This window comes from Capricornis sumatraensis, chromosome X (genome assembly GCF_032405125.1).
Source record: "Capricornis sumatraensis isolate serow.1 chromosome X, serow.2, whole genome shotgun sequence".
Taxonomy (NCBI): domain Eukaryota; kingdom Metazoa; phylum Chordata; class Mammalia; order Artiodactyla; family Bovidae; genus Capricornis; species Capricornis sumatraensis.
In genome coordinates this window covers 126,577,232-126,596,027 of record NC_091092.1, presented here as the reverse complement: position 1 = coordinate 126,596,027, position 18,796 = coordinate 126,577,232, and the positions used below count along the sequence as shown (strand labels likewise).

The window sequence follows — 18,796 nt, the reverse complement described above, 5'->3', positions numbered from 1 at the left end:
TACAAGTCAAGGACTGAACCTGTGTCTCTTGCATCTCCTGCATTGGCAGGCAGATTCTTTACCACTAAGCCACAATGGAAGCCCGTCCTGGCATTACCTGAGTTGATTTAAGGTTCCTTTCATCTGGGAGGCAAAAGAGGAAAGATCTCTGGATAGAGGGGTGACGGAAGACAAATTCTTAACCTGGTGTCTGCCCTGTGCCTGATCTGATGAGAGTTCTGGGGCCCCCTAGAGGGAGAGGTCAGTGCCTAATGGCTGAAAGTGCTCTGTTCATCAGAGGTTCTGACATGTTGGGCCCAAGAAAGGGTTATGTGATTATTGTGCAGAGGAGATAAAACATGAAAAGAAAATTACTCAAGATAAAAAAGGACGAGAAGGGTTATACTCTCCAGACCTACTCTTCCTGAGACCATCACATAGCACTAGGGCTATAGGATCTTAAAGCGAGCGCTGGAGAACGGCAAATCATAGAAGAGAAACAGAAATAGGTGCCTACCTGGCAACCACGAAGTACCAATAGGTACGTGACAACAAACACAGCTCAGAAGAACATGGGCAAGCGTTTTCCTAACTACCTGGAAGATACTTGCCCTGTGAAGTCCCAGGGGCATCGAGGAATTTCTAGTGGCAGTTGGAAGATCAAGCCACTCAAAATGGCTGTGTTCTTGCTCTCTGTCTCTCCCCTGTCCGACTAGCGCCTACTTCACCTACAGCCTACTCGCAGAACTAACCTCCCCACCTCCTTGCCCCATGGCCCCGCTAACTATAGCTACCAAACGGCTGACGAGGAGTCTGCCCCTCAAGTGGTTTCCGCAATCAGCCATTTCTGTGCAATGGTAGACTTGGGTGCCCACGAGTATGGGTTCATATGTGTGCATGCGTGTGTGGTGAGTGCGCGCTTGTGTGAGTGTGTGGTGTGCGCATGCGTGCTTGCGTGGGCATCCTCATGCACTTAATTAAGATAATTAAGATTTTAATTATTCAACAGTAGGGTGTGTTGCCCAATTTCCTTGGAGAAGATTATACAGATGGTGTTTTGTCAAACTACTTCCATGCGTGGGCGTCCTCAAGTGCGTGCATGGGTGCGTGTCTGCAGATGTGCTTGCGGGCGTGTGTGCACGGGTAAGAATGTGCCAATGTGCATGGCTGCATGCTTGGGCCTCTGCATGCGTGAGCGGGTGCCTGAGTGTGTGCGTACATGGGCGCTTGTGTGTGTGGCTGCCTGCCTGCCTGCACATGTGCATGTTCAGCCATGTCTCAGTCTTTAACTGTAGCCTGCCAGGCATTCTCCAGCCGAGCATAGCCATTTCCTTCTCCAGGGCATCTGTCTGGCAGGGATCACCTGAGGTCAATTCCCATATATTGGTAATCCTGGCTTTCCCCAGCCCCAGCAGTGAAACCTGCCAACATGTCCGTCCTGCCTGGTTGCTCCTGCATTGCACACGATGGGATGTTGTTCCAGGACCTTGCTTGAGACAGACAGGGTCCTCCATCGCATAAACCATGATGTCTTCATTTGTGTCGCTGGCTTAGGGCCCTTTCTTTGGTCGTGAAACTGGGCAAGTGAGGCCTTGCTGGCCTATGGGATGCAACAGAATAGTGGTCTTGGGCTAGGAATCCTTAATTTGGGCATTAATGTGTGTGTGTTTTAAGTTTTATTTAGTTTTTGGTTGTGCTGGATTTTTGTTGCTGTTCAGGGGCTTTCTCTAGTTGGGGAGAGCTGGGGCTTATCACTGCAGTGGCTTCTCTTGCGGAGCAAGAGTAGTTGTGGTGCACCGGCTTAGTTGTTTCAGGGCATACAGACAGGGAGGGATCGACCCAGTGTACCTGCATTGGCAGATGGATTCTTTTCCACTACGTCACCTGGGAAGTGCAGTTTAGGCATAAAAATGTGGCATCATTCATACCCAAACTGCTAAGATCTGGGAAGATTTTAATTATTCCACAGTAGGGTGTGTTGGCTAATCTCTTTGGAGAAGATTATACAGATGGTGTTTTGTCAAACTACTTCCATTAATATTAAGGTGCTCTGTGGAAAGAATATTCAATAATCAAAATAGTTTGAGAATACTGGATGAAATAACATTAAGTAGATGCCTTTACTGAAAAACTCATGTTATTAATGTGCTAATGGGGCAGTGAATCCTTGTGTCAATCAGGATATGCTAGGTTATGCTGCAACAAAAATTGATTCTACAATTTCAGTGGCGTATATCAACAAAGGTTTAATTCACTAGTCCTGCCACACATCATCTTCTCTTTGGGACCTAGGCTGAAGCAACAGACTATTTTTCGTTTGTTAGTATTCAAGAGAAATTTATCTTTATTTTTAGACAGAATAAAGTCCACAGGTCTTATGATTTTCTGTGTAGAAGTGCAGGGAAGTTAATGCCCGTGGGACAAACTTTGATTATTGTAGAGACAGGAGACAGCAGAGAGTCAGCAGCTAATTTCCCTATGCGTTCCCTGTCTGATGGGCTGTACTGGGGCACAGTTCTTTCAGCTTGGTACCTGGTGGACACACCTGAGAGAATCAGGTGTTTCTCTCATGGAGTTTGATGGAAAGTTTGTTGGGAAGCAGTGACCAGTATCACAGGACATCCTCTTATATTTGAATATTTATTCATTTATTCGGCTGCTCGGAGTCTTCGTTGTGGCACGCGGGATCTTTAGTTGTGGCGTGTGAACTCTTCTTTGCGGCATGTAGGATCTAGTTCCCAGACCAGGGACTGAACCCAGGCCCCCTGCTTTGGGAGTGTGGAGTCTTAGCCACTGGAGCACCAGGGAAGTCCCTCACCTTGCATTTGAATGTCTCTCTTTTCTCCTCACTTTAGCTGCCATGGATTATACCTCCCATGAAAGCTTTAGCATTTAAACCTTTCTTCAGGCTCTGTTTTCCAGGGAACCCAGGCTAACACAGTGTGGGAAAATATCAGGGCTTTCTGGTCTCATAGACCAGTGGAATTGTGCTATGTTAGGCCTCCTTGGTATTTCTCCATCTCACAAAGTACACACTCAGCTTGGCACATACTGTTTCTCTATATGGAACATTCTTCTTTCAGACATACGCATGGTTTATTCCCTCACCTCCTTCAGGTTGTTGCCCAAATATTGCCTACTTCCTGAGACCATCCCTGCTCTCCTATTTAAATTTGTACACATATACTACACTGTATTCCTTCACACCCCCCCCCATTTACTTTATTTATTGTTATCTCCATAGTATATCTCATCATTCTTGGTAAGCTCCATGAGAGGAAAAACATTCAGTAAGTATTTGTGGGGCAGCTGGATGGATGGATGGATGATGGATGAATGGATGGATAGAGTGATGATGAATAGATGAACAGACGGAGCAGTCGGTGATAAGGAGGTGTTCTTTTTCATGGTTCAGGATCTCTGTAAACATGGTATAAAAAAAACTGCAAATGAACTTCAGTTTTAGGATTCATGGGCAGTTCAGATAAAAACTGTTGAATCAAACTGTACTGAATGTTTTCTTCAGTTACTCCCATCAATGGTTCAGCTAATGAATTTTGGAAGGCGTCCTAGTATGCCTCCCAAACAGTCTCATTAGGCTGTTTGAAACTATTGATGTCAGAATATAGCACTCTTATCCCTTCCTTTTTCATCATTAATTACTGGATTAAAAGTCCACTATAGCAGTGTTAAAATCTAGCCCAGGAAGAAGGTGGTCCTGGACTGCTGGCTAGCTGCATCTCATTCCATCTAATGCTGCTGAGGCCTGGCCATCAGTGTGCATTTGAGGGAGACAACAAAAACCCACCGATAAGATGGCTGGAGAGCTTGCTAAGTTTAGAGGCATCCATTAAAGGACTCTCCTTTTTAGCAAAATGGAAGTTTGTTCTTTAAAATTTTGTTTTGAATTGTTAATTTATGCAGAGATAAAAGAATGCTTGGATTTTTAAGCCAGATCAGCTTGAGTTCACAAAATCATTCTACCTATATTAAGATGAGGAAAGGCCATCTGTTTGTCTGGAAGAGAATTGACTCGCTTTTGAGTACCTTGTAAAGTGGCAAATGATGAACCATTTTAAGTGGGTTGCTTTACTTATGTCTACAGTTTGTTTAGTATTTTAACTATTTCTAAGGCACACCGTACTGTTGAGAAATGAGTATAAACCCGAGTTTGGGTGGTACTGGATGGTTGTAGGCTTTGTTTAGTACGTATAATTCTACCTATAAGAGCTTCTTCTTAGTGCTTATGATTATCCAAGAATCTCATTCAATGCTTTCAGTATGCTGTTTTTTCTTCACAACAATATTAGGAGTGAAATATTATTATCCCCATTTTAAAACTCAGGAAACTACCACTTAATGGGTTTAAGATCCTGCCCAGGGTCTTACAGCCATTAAGGTCACAAGCATGGCTTTACCACGTTTGTTGTTCAGTTGCCCAGTCATATCCCACTCTGTGACCCCATGGACTGCAGCATGCCAGTCTTTCCTGTCCATCCCAAACTCCTGGAGTTTACTCAACCTCATATCCATTGAGTTGGTGATGCCATCCAACCATCTCATAGTCTGTTGGCCCCGTCTCCCGCCTTTAATCATTCCAAGCATCAGGGTCTTTTCCATGAGTCAGTTCTTTGCATCAGGTGGCCAAAGTATTGGAGTTTCAGCTTCAGTATCAGTCTTCCAATGAATATTCAGGACTGATCTCCTTTAGGATGAACTGGTTGGATATCCTTGGTGTCCAAGGGACTCTCCAGTGTCTTCTCCAACACTACAGTTCAAAAGCATCAATTCTTCGGCAATCAGCTTTCCTTATCATCCAACTCTCACATCCATACATGACTACTGAGTAGATAGCTTTGACTAGATGGAACTTTGTTGGTGAAGTAATGTCTCTGCTTTTTAATACACTGTCTTGGTTGGTCATAACTTTTTTTCCAAGGAGCAAGTCTCTTTTAATTTCATGGCTGAGGTCACTATCTGCAATGATTTTGGAGCCCACAGAAATAAAGTCTGTCACTGTTTCTGCTGTTTCCACATCTATTGGCCATGAAGCGATGGGACCTGATGCCATGATCTTCGTTTTCTGAATTTTGAGTTTTAAGCCACCTTTCTCACTCTTGTCTTTGACATTCATCAAGAGGCTCCTGAGTTCTTTTTCCCTTTCTGCCATAAGGGTGGTGTCATCTGCATTTCGGGGGTTATTGACGTTTCTCTCGGCAGTGTTGCTTCCAGCTTGTGCTTCATCCAGCATGGCATTTCGCATGATATACTCTGCATGTAAGTTAAATAAGCAGGGTTAAGGTTCTCCTTTCCCACGTTGGAATCAGTCTGTTGTTCCGTGTCCGGTTCTAACCATTGCTTCTTGACCTACATACGGATTTCTCTGGGGGCACGTCAGGTTGATTGGTCAGTAAGATTGATTGATCTTTGGTCAGTAAGGATCTCATAATCGTGAATGGGTTTTCAGGAGATGTTTCTGGTGCTGGGAAAGATGGAAGACAGGAGGAGAAAGGGACGACTTTCGGTAAAATGATTAGATAGAGTCACCGACTTGGTGAACCTGAGTTTGATCATGCCCCAGGAGTTAGTGACGGATAGGAAAGCCAGTCGGACAGAACTGCGCAAATGAACTGGACAGTTTTCACGACCCAACAACGGATCCAGGCCCTCCTTTATGGCAGTCACCTTTTCTTTTTTTTTTTTTTAATATGGTGATTCGAGTCACCCTGATGGCCTAGACAGTAAAGCGTCCGTTAACAAAGCAGGAGACCCAGATTCACTCCTGGGGAGGCATCCCCTGGAGAAGGGAATGGCTACCCACTGCAGTATTCTTGCCTGGAGAAATCCATGGATAGAGGAGCCTGGAGGGCTACAGTCCATGGGGTCGCAAATAGTCTGAGCATGACTGAGTGGGTTCGGCACTCTATTTCATTCGACATTATAGTGAAACTTCTCTGTGTCAAATGCAGTGCCCCTATATCATTATCTTAAGCCATCAAGAAAAGCTTTATTCAAACGAAATCAGACCCAGAGTGTACAGGAGAAAACATGGAGTCAGGGGCCTGGGAACAAGGGACTGGAAGGGGGCTTCATGGGAACTGGGGCGGGGAGAGACGTGAATCTCGGGGGCGGAGACTCAGCGTTCATTTGCATAACCAGCATGCACTTCGCGCAATGTAGTTTCTATTTATTTCAATTTATCATAGTTTTATTTAAAACGTAGTGGTTGGAAGAATGAGCCTTCATCCACTTCCGTGAAAAGATCTGCTGCAAACTCGTGAGGCAGACTTACCCTTGACGTTCCTCACCCTCACTGTGTTAGGAGTGACCGTTATATAATTAATATGGGCAAACGCTCTCTATTATACTTAGTCTTACCCTTGTTTCTACCTGGCGTGAGTTCTTGGTACATTACTAAGGACTCCGTCGGGTAGATCAAAGTAAGGGTAACACGAGCACTGCTTATTTTTGGAGGCCTTGTGGTATTAAACAAGGCTAATATAGTTGTGTTGAAAAATAGAATTTAAAATGTGAAGGGCTTTGTGCTGTTTTTCTACACCTGCAGCAGTTAAGAGTTTTACGTCTTTTTACTTAGAAAAACCGTATTCTTAATTTTTAGTTAGTAATATTTCCATAATGCTGAAAGGGGTTTACTTGACATACTTTTTTTTTTTTTTTAATTCCGGGAAAGACTTGAAGACAGGAGTAGAAAAGGGACAACAATGATTCATTATAGAACACTCATTTTTTTGGTGGACATGCATTTCCCTGGTGGCTTAGAGGTTAAAGCATCTGCCTCCAAGGTGGGAGACCCAGGTACGATCCCTGGGTCGGGAAGATCCCCTGGAGAAGGAAATGGTAACCCACTCCAATATTCTTGCCTGGAGAATCCCACGGATGGAGAAGCCTGGTAGGTTACAGTCCACGGGGTCTCAAAGAGTCGGACATGACTGAGTGACTTCACTTACGTACTTACTTATAGAAGAGCTGTTTGGAGATGTCGGAGGGAAGGAACTGGACAATTTTTACAACCCAGGGATGGAACCAGCTCCTCCTATATTGGTAGCAGCTTTTTTCTTCCCTTAAATTAGTGATTAGAGTCACCCTGGTGGCTCTGCTTACAATGTGGGAGACGGAGGCTTGCTCCTGGAGAAGGGAATGGCTACCCACTGCAGTATTCTTTTCTGGAGAATTCCATGCACAGAGGAGCCTGGAGGGCTACAGTCCATGGGGTGGCAAATAGTTTGGCACAACTGTGCACTCAAGGCACTCTGTTTCATTTGACATTATAGTGAACCTTCTCTGTGTCAAATGCAGCACTCCCATATCATTTTCTCAAGCCGTCAAGAAAATCCTTCATTCGAAAGTAATAAGACGCAGAGCATTGAGAAGACATGGAGTCAGGGGCTTGGAAGCAGGCTTCGCGAGATCTGGGGTGGGAAAGTGGCGAATCTCGGGGGTGGAGACTCAGCGTTCATTTGTATAACCAGAAGGCACTGCACGCAATATATTAAATTTATTATTTGAATTTACTGTAGAGTTCCTTTAAACATAATATTTTGGAAAATGAGCCTTCGTCCACTAATGTGAAGAGATCTGCTACAGCCTCTTCACCGGGACTTACCCTTTTTTTGCTTCTCATCCTCAGTGTATTAGGTGTGAGCTTCTGCTCATCAATACGTGCCCATGCACAGTATGGTATCTGTCCTCCATTTCTTGTTTCTGCTTGAGCTTAAACGCTAGTATTGCCCTGCAGACTAAGTCAAGTAGGACCAAGCAAGAAAGAAATTTTACATTAGCCAACGTTTTTTGAAGGTCTTATGAGGTTAAACGAGACCGATATTCTTGTGTAGAAAAGTACAACTTGGAAAATAAGTGATTTCAGGTGATTTTTTAGATTCTTGAAGCTTTCTGTGTTTACCATTTCAGATTGCGGGCTTGGTCTTTGGTGAGTTGAAAGTGAAAGTTGCTTAGTCGTGTCCGACTTTTTGTGACCCCATGTACTATGCAGTCCATGAAATTTTCCAGGCCAGACTACTGGAGTGCTAGCCTTCCCCTTTTGCTGGGATTTTCCCAACCCAGGGATGGAGCCCAGGTCTCCCACATTGTAGGCAAATTCTTTCCCAGCTGAGACACAAGGGAAGCCCAATATCCATAAAACCACAATGGGTTTTTTCAAGCGAAGACAGGATGGCCGATTGAACATGGCTAAGCAAATAAACCAGCCAGATTTTTCGCTCCCCATGGATGGAACCCGGGACTTGGATATTGGCAGACAGGTTTTTGTGTTTTTTTTTCTTTGGCTGATTAGAGTTTCCTTGATGACTTAGCCTGCTTTCAATGTGGTAGACCCAGGCTCAGTTCCTGGGGAAGGTTCTCCTGGAGAAGGGAATGGTTACCCACTGCAGCATTCTTGCCTGGGGAATCCCATGGACAGAGGAGCCAGACAGGCTCTGGTCAGACACAGCTGAGCAGCTTTCAGAGAGAGAGCCAGCTGGGAAAAGGAGAACTCTTTTTAGGTGATCCCACGTTTCTGTCGCAGGTGTAATCGTCTTTTGGGCTGTGCTTTGTTTTCTGTAGTATCAGTCACTCAGTCCTGTGGGACTGTTAGCCACCCTATGGACTATAACCTGCCAGGCTCCTCTGTGCGTGGAATTCTCCAGGCCAGAATACTGCAGTGAGTTTCCATTCCTTTCTCCTGGGACTCATCTGGACCCGATCAAACCCGAGTCTCCTGCATTGCAGATGAATTGTTTACCATGTGAGCCACCATTTTTTTTTTCTAATCCAGTTATTACTACTGGATTTAGTGGTAGTCAACTTTCATATTTGCATTATTCATATAGGCTCATTTTCTTGGTTCATAAACTTATGGAGGTAGGTAGTAAACCTATGTAGGTAGATGTGTTCGTTCTGTTCTCACCCTTCCCACCCCAGAATGTAATATTTGTAAAAATCCATAGAAGGTCTCAGGCTTCACTGGTAGCTCAGCTGGTAAAGAATCCACCTTCCATGCAGGAGACCTGGGTTCGATTTCTGGGTCGGGAAGATCCCATGGAGAAGAGAACAGCTACCCATTCTAGTATTCTGGCCTGGACAATTCCGTGCAGTGTATAGTCAGTTTAGACTCCCTATGAGAATTGCTGATCAATGTGTACATTTAACTTTTCATTTACGTAATGCCAATTTTTGCTTTTTTTCCAAAGACTGTACCGATGCACACTCAACGGGACTGTACCAACATTTCACTGTTTCACATGCCCAGCACTCTTGTTGTCTTCAGGCTTTTAGAATTTTTGAGCATCTGGGACGTGTGCAATCCATCATTTAAAGTATTTGCATATAATGCCACTGTTTGGAGGAGCCATCACTTGTTCAAATCAAAATTCTGGTGTAGGGCGTATAGATAGTTTCCAATTTTTCTATTTTATAATCAAAGCAGTGGTTGTCCAATTACTTCCTCAAGACAAATTCCAAGAGGAAAAATGCTGGACGAAATGTTCCACACATTGAAATTTTTGATCCATATGACCCACCTGTCACCCACCTGGAAAGATTTTTCGATTTTACATTCTTATCTGCAGTATTTGCATATCTTTACTCCCAAATGTGTTTCAAAAGCAACTTAAAATATATATATATATATATGTTTTGTATATACTTAATATTTTCATTTGTTTTAAACAAATAAATATATTTATTTGTAAATTTTATTTTTTAATTGAAGGATAATTGCTTACAGAATTTAATTTTAACGGCCAAGTGACACAAGGTTCTCAGACGAGCAAAACCCAGGATTTCTTTTTCCCATCCCAGTTCCCAGTTCCCAGAAACAGCCATTTTAAATCATTAGCAGTTTCATCTGTTTGCTTCTATAATATGCTTACATGGCTCTTTCTTTGTTTTATTCTAAACTGTAGCAGAGAGGCTAGATGCCCACTCTGATATCAATTTTTCCTCAACCTTCAAAGATAGCTTAGAATTCCTGAGCCTTTCCAGGGTTCTGAAGCATTAAAGTGTCCTTGTCCCTACTTGGCTGCTGTTACCTGCTCTCCTGTTTTGTCAATAAGAACATATCTTTTCTTTTGATTCCTTTACTGTCATTTAGGAGGGGTGAAATTTTATTTCAAATCAAATCCCATACCCACCAGTGATGCTTTGAGGGCTCAAAAAAAGCCTTGTGCATACCAGGGCTGGGAGGCTCCACAGAGACTGAGATAGAACTGTGTTTGAGTGTCTCCTGTGGAGGGACTGGGGGTCAGCAGTGGCCCGCCTCAGGGGCAGGGACTCTGGGTGCAGGAGTCCCAGTCACACAGCCTGTGGCATAAGCCCTCTTGGAGGAGGTCGCCATTAAACCCAACCATAGAGCCCCCAAGCCGACGAACCACAAAGTGCAGAACAATCATACCAAAATAATTCTCACACTGTTAAGAAAGTTCTAGGACCCACAAGAGATTTACCAACCTGGGGATCTGGCAAGGGAACTGAGATCCCCCAAGGAATTTGACTGTAGAGGCCAGTGGGATTTGATTACAGAACTTACACAGGACTGGGGAAACAGACTCTTGGAGGGCACAAACAAAACCTTGTGTGCACCAGGACCTGGGAAAAAGGAGCAAGGAGCCCACAAGGGACTGACCCAGGCTTGCCCGTGGGTGTCCAGGAGTCCCTGGCAGAGGCATGGGTCCACAGTCCACTGCTGCACGGTCGGGGGCACTGAGTGCAGCGGTGCCTGCCTGGGACCTTTGGAAGCAGGTGGCCATTATCTTCATTACCTCCACCTTAGTTTGGTGTCAGGTCAAACAACAGGGAGGGAAACAGCCCTGCCCATCAACAGAAAATTGGATTAAACATTTACTGAGCATAGTCCCGCCCATCAGAACAAGACCCAGTTCCCCCACAGTCAGTCTCTCCCAACAGGAAGCTTCCATAAGCTTCTTATCCTCATCTGTCAGAGGGCAGGCATAATGAAAACCAGTGTCACAGAAAACTTGTCAAACTGATCACATGGGCCACAGCCTTGTCTAACTCAATGAAATGATGAGCCAAGCCGTGTTCAGTTCAGTTCAGTCACTGAGTTGTGTCCGACTTTTTGCGACTCCATGGACTGCAGCACACCAGGGTCCCTGTTTGTCACCAACTCCTGGAACTTGCTCAAAGTCATGTACATCAAGGCGGTGGTGCCATCCAACCATCTCATTCTCTGTTGTCCCTCAAGCCTTCAATGTTTCCCAGCATCAGGGTCTTTTCCAATGAGTCAGTTCTTTGCATCAGGTGGCCAAAGTATTGGAGTTTCAGCTTCAGCATAAGTCCTTCCAATGAATATTCAGGATTGATTTCCTTTAGGATTGACTGGTTGGATTTCCTTGCTATCCAAGGGACTCTCAAGAGTATTCTCCAACACCACAGTTCAAAAGCATCAATTCTTTGGTGCTCAGCTTTCTTTATGGTCCAACTCTCACATCCACACATGACTACTGGAAAAACCATAGCTTTGACTAAATGGACCTTGGTCGGCAAAGTAGTATCTCGCTTTTTAATTGTAAATAATGCTGCTATGAACATATGAGTGCATATATCTTTTTGAATTATAGTTCTGTCTAGATATATGCCCAGGAGTGGGATTGCTGAATCATATGGCAACTCTAGTTGTTCATCAGTGATATTGGCCTGTAATTTTCTTTTTGTGTGATGTCTTTGTCTGGTTTTGGTATCAGAGTGATTGTGGCCTCGTAGAATGAGTTTGGTTCCTCTGCAATTTTTTGGAAGAGTTTCCGAAGGGGAACTATCAATGATTATTATAGAAAGTTACATTTGTTAGAATATTTGTTGACTTAAAGCCATAGCCGCTGATTGATGTGAATGGTTGATTTTACTCAACCTCCCTTAACTACCTAGATGGCCATGTTGTTCAGTTGCTCAGTCATGTCTGACTCTTTGCGATCCCATGGACTACAGCATGTCAGGCTTCCCTGCCTTTCACCATCTTCTGGAGTTTGCTCAAACTCATATCCATTGAGTCAGTGATGCCATCCAACGATCTCATCCTCTGTTGTCCCCTTCTCCTGCCTTCAGTCTTTCCCAGCATGAGGGTCTTTTGCAATGAGTCGGCTCTTCCCATCAAGTGGCTGAAATATTGGAGCTTCAGCTTCCACATCAGTTCTTCCAATGAATATTCGGGACTGATTTCCTTTAGGATTGACTGGTTTGATCTTCCTGCAGTCCAAGGGACTCTCAAGCGTCTTTTCCAACACCATGGTTCAAAAGCATCAATTTTTTGGCACTCAGCCTTTTTTATGGTCCAACTGTCACATCCATACATGAGTGCTGGCAAAACCATGGTTTTGACTATATGGACCTTTGTCAGCAAAGTAATAACTCTGCTTTTTAATACCCCATCTAGATGGCCATGGCTGTGATCTAATTTTAAGTGATCTAATCACTCCAGAAAAGACTGTGTATTACATGAAAATAACATAGTTAAAGGCATTTCTCCTTAAAGGGACATTTAGAGAGCAAATATCATGACCAAACATATTCTCTTAAAACACAAAAAGGAATCTTGAAACTGAGGAATGACATAAGTCATCCTGGGCAGTGTGGCTACCAAACATGAGAAACGGGCTAGAGCTCAGGCCTTCTCAGTCCTGATCTTACCATCTTTCCACTGTCTCATGACTCCTCTGACTTTAAAAAAAATTTTATTGAAATGTAGTTAACTTACACTGTGTTTCTTTCAAATGGATGTACAGCACAATGATTATGATATAAAGGTATCGATATAGATTCTTTTTTATTTATATTCTCTCCCATTATAAGTTATTGCAAGATAGTTTAGTTCCCTGTGCTATACAGTAGGTCCTTGTTGGCTATCTGTTTTATATATTGTCGTGTGTATATTTTCATCCCAAACCCTAATTTATCCCTCCCTACCTTTTTCCTCTTATGAGAACCATAAGTTTGTTTCCTAAGCCTATGAGACTATTTCTGTTTTGTAAATAAGTTCATTTGTATCATTATTTTAGATTCGACATATAAGTGATATCATATGATATTTGTCTTTGGCTTACTTCACTTTGTATGATAATCTCTAGGTCCATCCGTGTTGCTGCAAATGGCATTATGCCATTCTTTTTAATGGCTGAGTAATATTCCATTATATATACACACACACCATATTTTCTTTACCTGGTCATCTGTTGATGGACATTGAGGTTGTTTGCATGTCTTGGTGATTGTAAACAGTTCTGCAGTGAACATCGGGGTGCATGTATCTGTTTGAATTATGGTTTTCTCTGGATATATGCCCAGGAATGGAGTTGTGGATCATATGGTAACTCTATTTTTAGTTTTTTAAGGAACCTCCAAACTCTTCTCCATAGTATCTGTATCAATTTCCATTCTTAACAACAGTATAGGAGGGTTCCTTTTGCCACACCCTCTGCAGCATTTATACATAGATTTTTTGTTGATGCCATTCTGACTAGTGTGAGGTGATACCTCTTTATAATTTCAGTTTGCATTTCTCTAATTAATTAGTGAAGCTGAGCATCTTTTCATATGCCTGTATGTCTTCTTTGGAGAAATGTCTATTTAGATCTTCTGTCCATTTTTTTTTAAAAGAAATAATTTTATTTATTGATTTTTTTGGCTGTGCTGGCTCTTCGTTGCCATGTGGGCTTTCTCTAGTTGCAGCGAGTGGGGGCTACTCTCTAGTTGCAGTGCACAGATTTCTTATTGTGGTGTCTTCTCTTGTTGCAGAACATGGGCTCTAGGGCATTTGGGCCTCAGCAGTGTTGGTTCCTGGGCTCTAGGGCACAGAATAAATAGTTGCAGCCCATGGGCTTAGTTGCTCCTCGGCACATAGAACCTTCCCAGATCAGGGATCAAGCCCGCGTCTCCTACATTGGCAGGCAGGTTCTTTACCACTGACCCACTAGGGAAGCCCTGTCCATTTTTCAGTTAGTGCCAGGAGCCAGCACGGGCGATCCCACCCATGACAAAGGTCATGAGGAAGAGCCCTGACAGGCAAAGGTGGGATCAGGACTCAAAGGGATCCCCTAGATCTGCTCAAGCATCTACCCCGAAACCAAAATCTGTCTGTTTATTGTTTGCTATACCATACTCCTCTGACATTAACAGGGGGCTATCCCCAACCACCTTTCTCTAAAGAAAATTAACTTAGAGCTCTAGTTAATAAGTCTGGGCGTAATTGGAGTGTTTCAATTCAAACCACTCTGATAGCTTTCTAATGTGCCTGACAGGTTTATCTGGACTTTTTACAACTACACATATGATTGTTTACAGCCTCCCAACCACGAGAGGCACAGGAAGCTTAAAAAATTCTAGGAATGTAGAGCCTTTTGAGGAGTTAAAAATCATTAGACTAGAACTGGTTAAGGGTTTCATTGTTGAGCCAATACTTGCTGCCAAGTTTTCATATCCTTTATTTGTTGTGTACCCAGGAGGGCATTCATTAATATAGTTGGTATATGGAAAAAACAAGTAGCAACATTAGATCTTTGAGTTAAGTACTTTCTTTGTTGTAACCCACTGCACCTTTGTTCTCTAAGGGTGTAACTTTATTTAGTACTTTGAGGGTGATGCAGATTAAAGAAAAACACTTCAAGGGAAAATGAGTTTTTTGGTTGATTAACATTCATCAAGGAAAAGAACCATAAAATGTTAACAGGCCTCTTGGCCAGAAGATAATGTAAATCACCTGAGACCTTTTGTATACGGAAAGATATGCAAAAAGAAACCCTGGTATCGATAAGGGTCAGGACTGCCCCTGCATGACTCTGCATCTTCCATTATGTAAAACTTAGGGTATATGAGCACCTTTTGAAAATAAAGTTATGGGGTTTTTGCACAAGCTTGGCCTCCCTCATGTCAATTCTTTCTCTCTCTCTTTCTCCCTCACCCTCCCTCTCTTTTTCAGGCTGATCCCTTGGAACACAGAGACTCTCTGCGTTCACTTTTCTTCCCGGGCCTCTAAGATCCACATGAGAGGGAGCCCAAGGCAGGGCACCCTCTGCTATTCAAGTGGGTGCCTGTGGCCTATGTGAACAGAGCAAGTCTCTTGTCTTGAGGCTTTATTGGCTTTTTGTGTAAACCAAGGAATATCAGCCTCTTTCTCTCCTCTATTTTCTTAACTGTTTTCTTATCTCTCTATATATCTCTAAGTCTATACATCTATATCTATATACCTCTCTTGCCTCGCTGTCCATGCTTCGGATACCCTGGATCCAACCAGGGCTGGACCCCAGTAAGTTAGGTTGCTTGTTTGTTCGATATTGAGCTGTTTTTATATTATGGAGATTAATCCCTTGTCAGTGATATCATTTGCAAATCTTTCCTCCAGTTATATAGCTTCTCTTTTTGTTTTAGTTATGGCTTTCTTTGCTGTGCAAAAGTTTTCAAGTTTAATTGGGTCCCATTTGGGATTTTTTTTTACTTCTTTATTTATTCGACTGCATGGGGCCTTAGTTGTGGCACACAGGATCTTTGTTGCAGCATGCAGGACATGTAGTTGTGAGATGTGAGATCTTTAGGTGTGGCATGCAACTCTTAGCTCTGGCATGTTGGATCTAGTTCCCCTACCAGGGATCAAATCCAGCCCCGTGCATTGGGAGCACAGTCTTAGCCAATGGATGACCAGGGAAGTCCCCTATATGTTTATTTTTTGTTTTTATTTCCATTACTCTAGAAGATGGATCAAAGAAACATTGCTGCCATTTATGTCAAAGTGCGTCCTGCTTGTGTTTTCCTCTAGGACTTTTATAGTATTTGGTCTTACATCTAGGTCTTTAATCCATTTTTTTTTTTGGGATTCCAGCTTTTTTATTTATTCCCCTTTTAACAAAGTAGAAGAAACAATACAGGATTAAAACTGCTAAAGTAGTTAATTGGTAGAACACACATACACACAAAAAATTTGGACAGGAAGACAAGCTTATATACAATGAGCAAACACACGTAAATTATGGTAGTTTGTAGGTTGTATACAAAACATTTTTTAAAAAAGTCAAACATGCTACATGGTGCCATTGTTTACAGCAATATTGAAGGGGAGAAAAAAACACTAATTTAGGGACTGATATACCACAAGGTCCAGGTTTCACAGCATCAGTGCAATAAATTCACAAAACTATATTACAGCTAGTTAATCAGTTTAAGAATTGTTCCCAAATATGTCACATTTCCAGCCCTCAGAGGTCCATTCCTACAGATTTCAACTACTCCATCTATTGGGACCAAAAGCAGCCAGTGTTACCATAAAAGGAGACTCTTGAGACTTATCTGTAAAGGCTTATTCTGGTCTTGAAAAATTAGTAGGATAAGGCTATTTTCTACTGAAATGAATCTTGACTCAACACAGGAAGACTTCTGTCCTTTACTGGCTGGTCTTAGAGTGAAGATCATAGACATGACTCTTAACCTATTATGGACTTTAGTTCCAATTAACTGAAAATCTGAAATTTAAAGGTCCTAAATACCAACTTGTGTAAGCCTGCTACTAAAAAGCCTTTAAGGATGTACCAACTTCAAGTTTAAGTGCAAGGGAACAAGAGTTCTAAAAGTTCCTGTCAGATTCCCCATTTGGGAAGAAGGATCAATGTTTCCTAAAAACTGCTAAATTCTGCACAAGGGAGAAAACACATGCTAAGGCATGGGATTAGTTTCATCTTATTCCATGAGGCTGCTTCTCCCACACTATTAAAACAGAATGAGGAATGAATCTTAATTGGTCTCTTCATCAGAAGTGGTAAACTTCTGAAGCCAGTTTTTTTAGCAGACCATGGAAGCAGACGAGAGAATAAGCTTCCTGAAGCCACAGACCACTATCCTGTATCCAGCTAAAATAAAGATCAACTTGAACAGTTATCCCAAGTCACTGTTAACTGTACTAAAGGGTGAAGTTCACCACTATGTTATTTTAAAAGTAAGAGTTCAGTTAACCCTGGGTGACAAAAAAACAAGATGAGGAACTGAAGAAAGAGTTGTCCATATAAGGGCAGCTGCTAAAAACACACCCATGAAGACACTGGGCATAAAGCCTTGCTTAGCAAGTCAGAATTTGTACTAAGGGCAGAGTGAGGGACAGCAGAGAGCTACTTCTGTAACATTTTAGTATCCAAACAGCATAACAGACACTGTTCCCAAGGACAATGTATACTCCATTAATCACACTGAATAAAGCGAATGCTTTATTCATTTTTCTTTTCTTTTTGTTTGAGAAGCTTGTTTATCTCTCTTTTGGCCATTCCAATGTATTTCGAAATGATCCCATGTTGGTTCAGTCCAGGAAGCAAAAGTAAGAAAGTCACTATCAGGTAGGTGAGAAGGAGGTTGTGGACTTGCTGTCCCACCCAAGCAACCGCAGCAAGAGAAATGATCATGGTCATGAAGTACATTTTAGGCTTTTCTTCCTTTAGCGTAAAGAGGCGTTTCCACCAGCCCACAGCTCTGCGTCGAGTTTTCACTAGATTGCTGCAGATTTCATGGAATCTTTGCTGTTGCTCGGTGGTCCATTTATTGGAGCCAAAAATTCTAGGTGCTAGAATGGGAACAAGGTAGTCAGCCAAGCACAAAAACATAACAAAACAGGAAACACCAGATAGAACAGATGGATCTAGATAGTAGATAGTCAGAAACACCAAAGAAACCACACCATGATGGCAGGTGGAAACCAGGCTCTTTCCCATCGGAGGATTTTATCTGCCATCAGCATCACTTCTCCCCATCCTTGCAGCTGCTCTTCCAGACTTGCAGTCTCTGCAGCCAGCAGATTGGTGCTGCGATTATCTCCTTCCACCATAGTTCTCGAGGTGTGCCGTCTCAGCGAGCACAGGACGAAACCAAAACAAATCCTCCACAGACTCCCTCGCCGCACCTCTAGCGCCTAATCCATTTTTATTTCATATTTGTGTGTGGTGTTAGAGAATGTTCTAACTCCATTCTTTTACATGTATCTGTCCAGTTTTCCCAGCACCCGTTGGTGATGAGACTGTCTTTACTCCATCGTACATTTTTGCCTCCTTTGTCATAGATTAATTGACCATAGGTGCATGGGTTTATCTCTTTGCTTTCTATCCTGTTCCATTGATCTGTATTTCTGTTTTTGTGCCAGTACCATACTATTTTGATGACTGTAGCTAAATTCTACTTTTTATTTAAAATGCAAATACCCATGGAAAAAAGATCTACTTCAGTGTAATAAAATTTGATATTAAAAGAAATATCTGTCCCTTGCCAAAAAGGTTTCTCATGTGGATGTTTAAAAAGACATTTTTCATAATTTCTTGGGTTATCCTACTCTACCCGTGCTCCTACCTAAGGCCCCTCTCTGTAGCTACTGAGGGCTCATCTTTGAACACTCCGGGCTTTGGGAGTCATCAGTGTGCCTTTGCAAATGCTGGTCCCTCTTCCTGCAACTGTCTTTTCTCTGCTCTCTACCTGAATCTCTCTATCCCTGGTACAATTATCACTTCCTCAGCAAGCCTTCCGCCAAGGGCCTCAGGCAGAATTCCCTGCCTCAGCTGGGTTCCTTGTGCCTCTGGGTAGTTATTACTTAAGCTTGTCTCCCCACTAAACTGTGAGCAGCTTGTCAAAGGCAGGGCATGTGCCGTGTTACTCTTCTGTCTCCAGCGTCTCACTGTCTCCAGTGATCAATAATGTTTGTTGTATTAATAAAACAATTTCCTGAGCTTCAGTGTAGAGACAATAATGTTTGTTATGAATAAAATAATTTCCTGAGCTACAATGTTAAATTAAGAGCACATAATCCTGGAGGGCCAGTTATGAACTCTACACC

General features: G+C 42.7%; 1 pseudogene; it reads right to left on the bottom strand.

Annotated features, from left to right (window-relative positions):
• Positions 1-16,035: 16,035 nt before the first annotated feature.
• LOC138070967 (ADP-ribosylation factor-like protein 6-interacting protein 1 pseudogene) lies at positions 16,036-17,800 on the bottom strand (annotated as a pseudogene).
• Between the last annotated feature and the right edge of the window lie 996 nt (positions 17,801-18,796).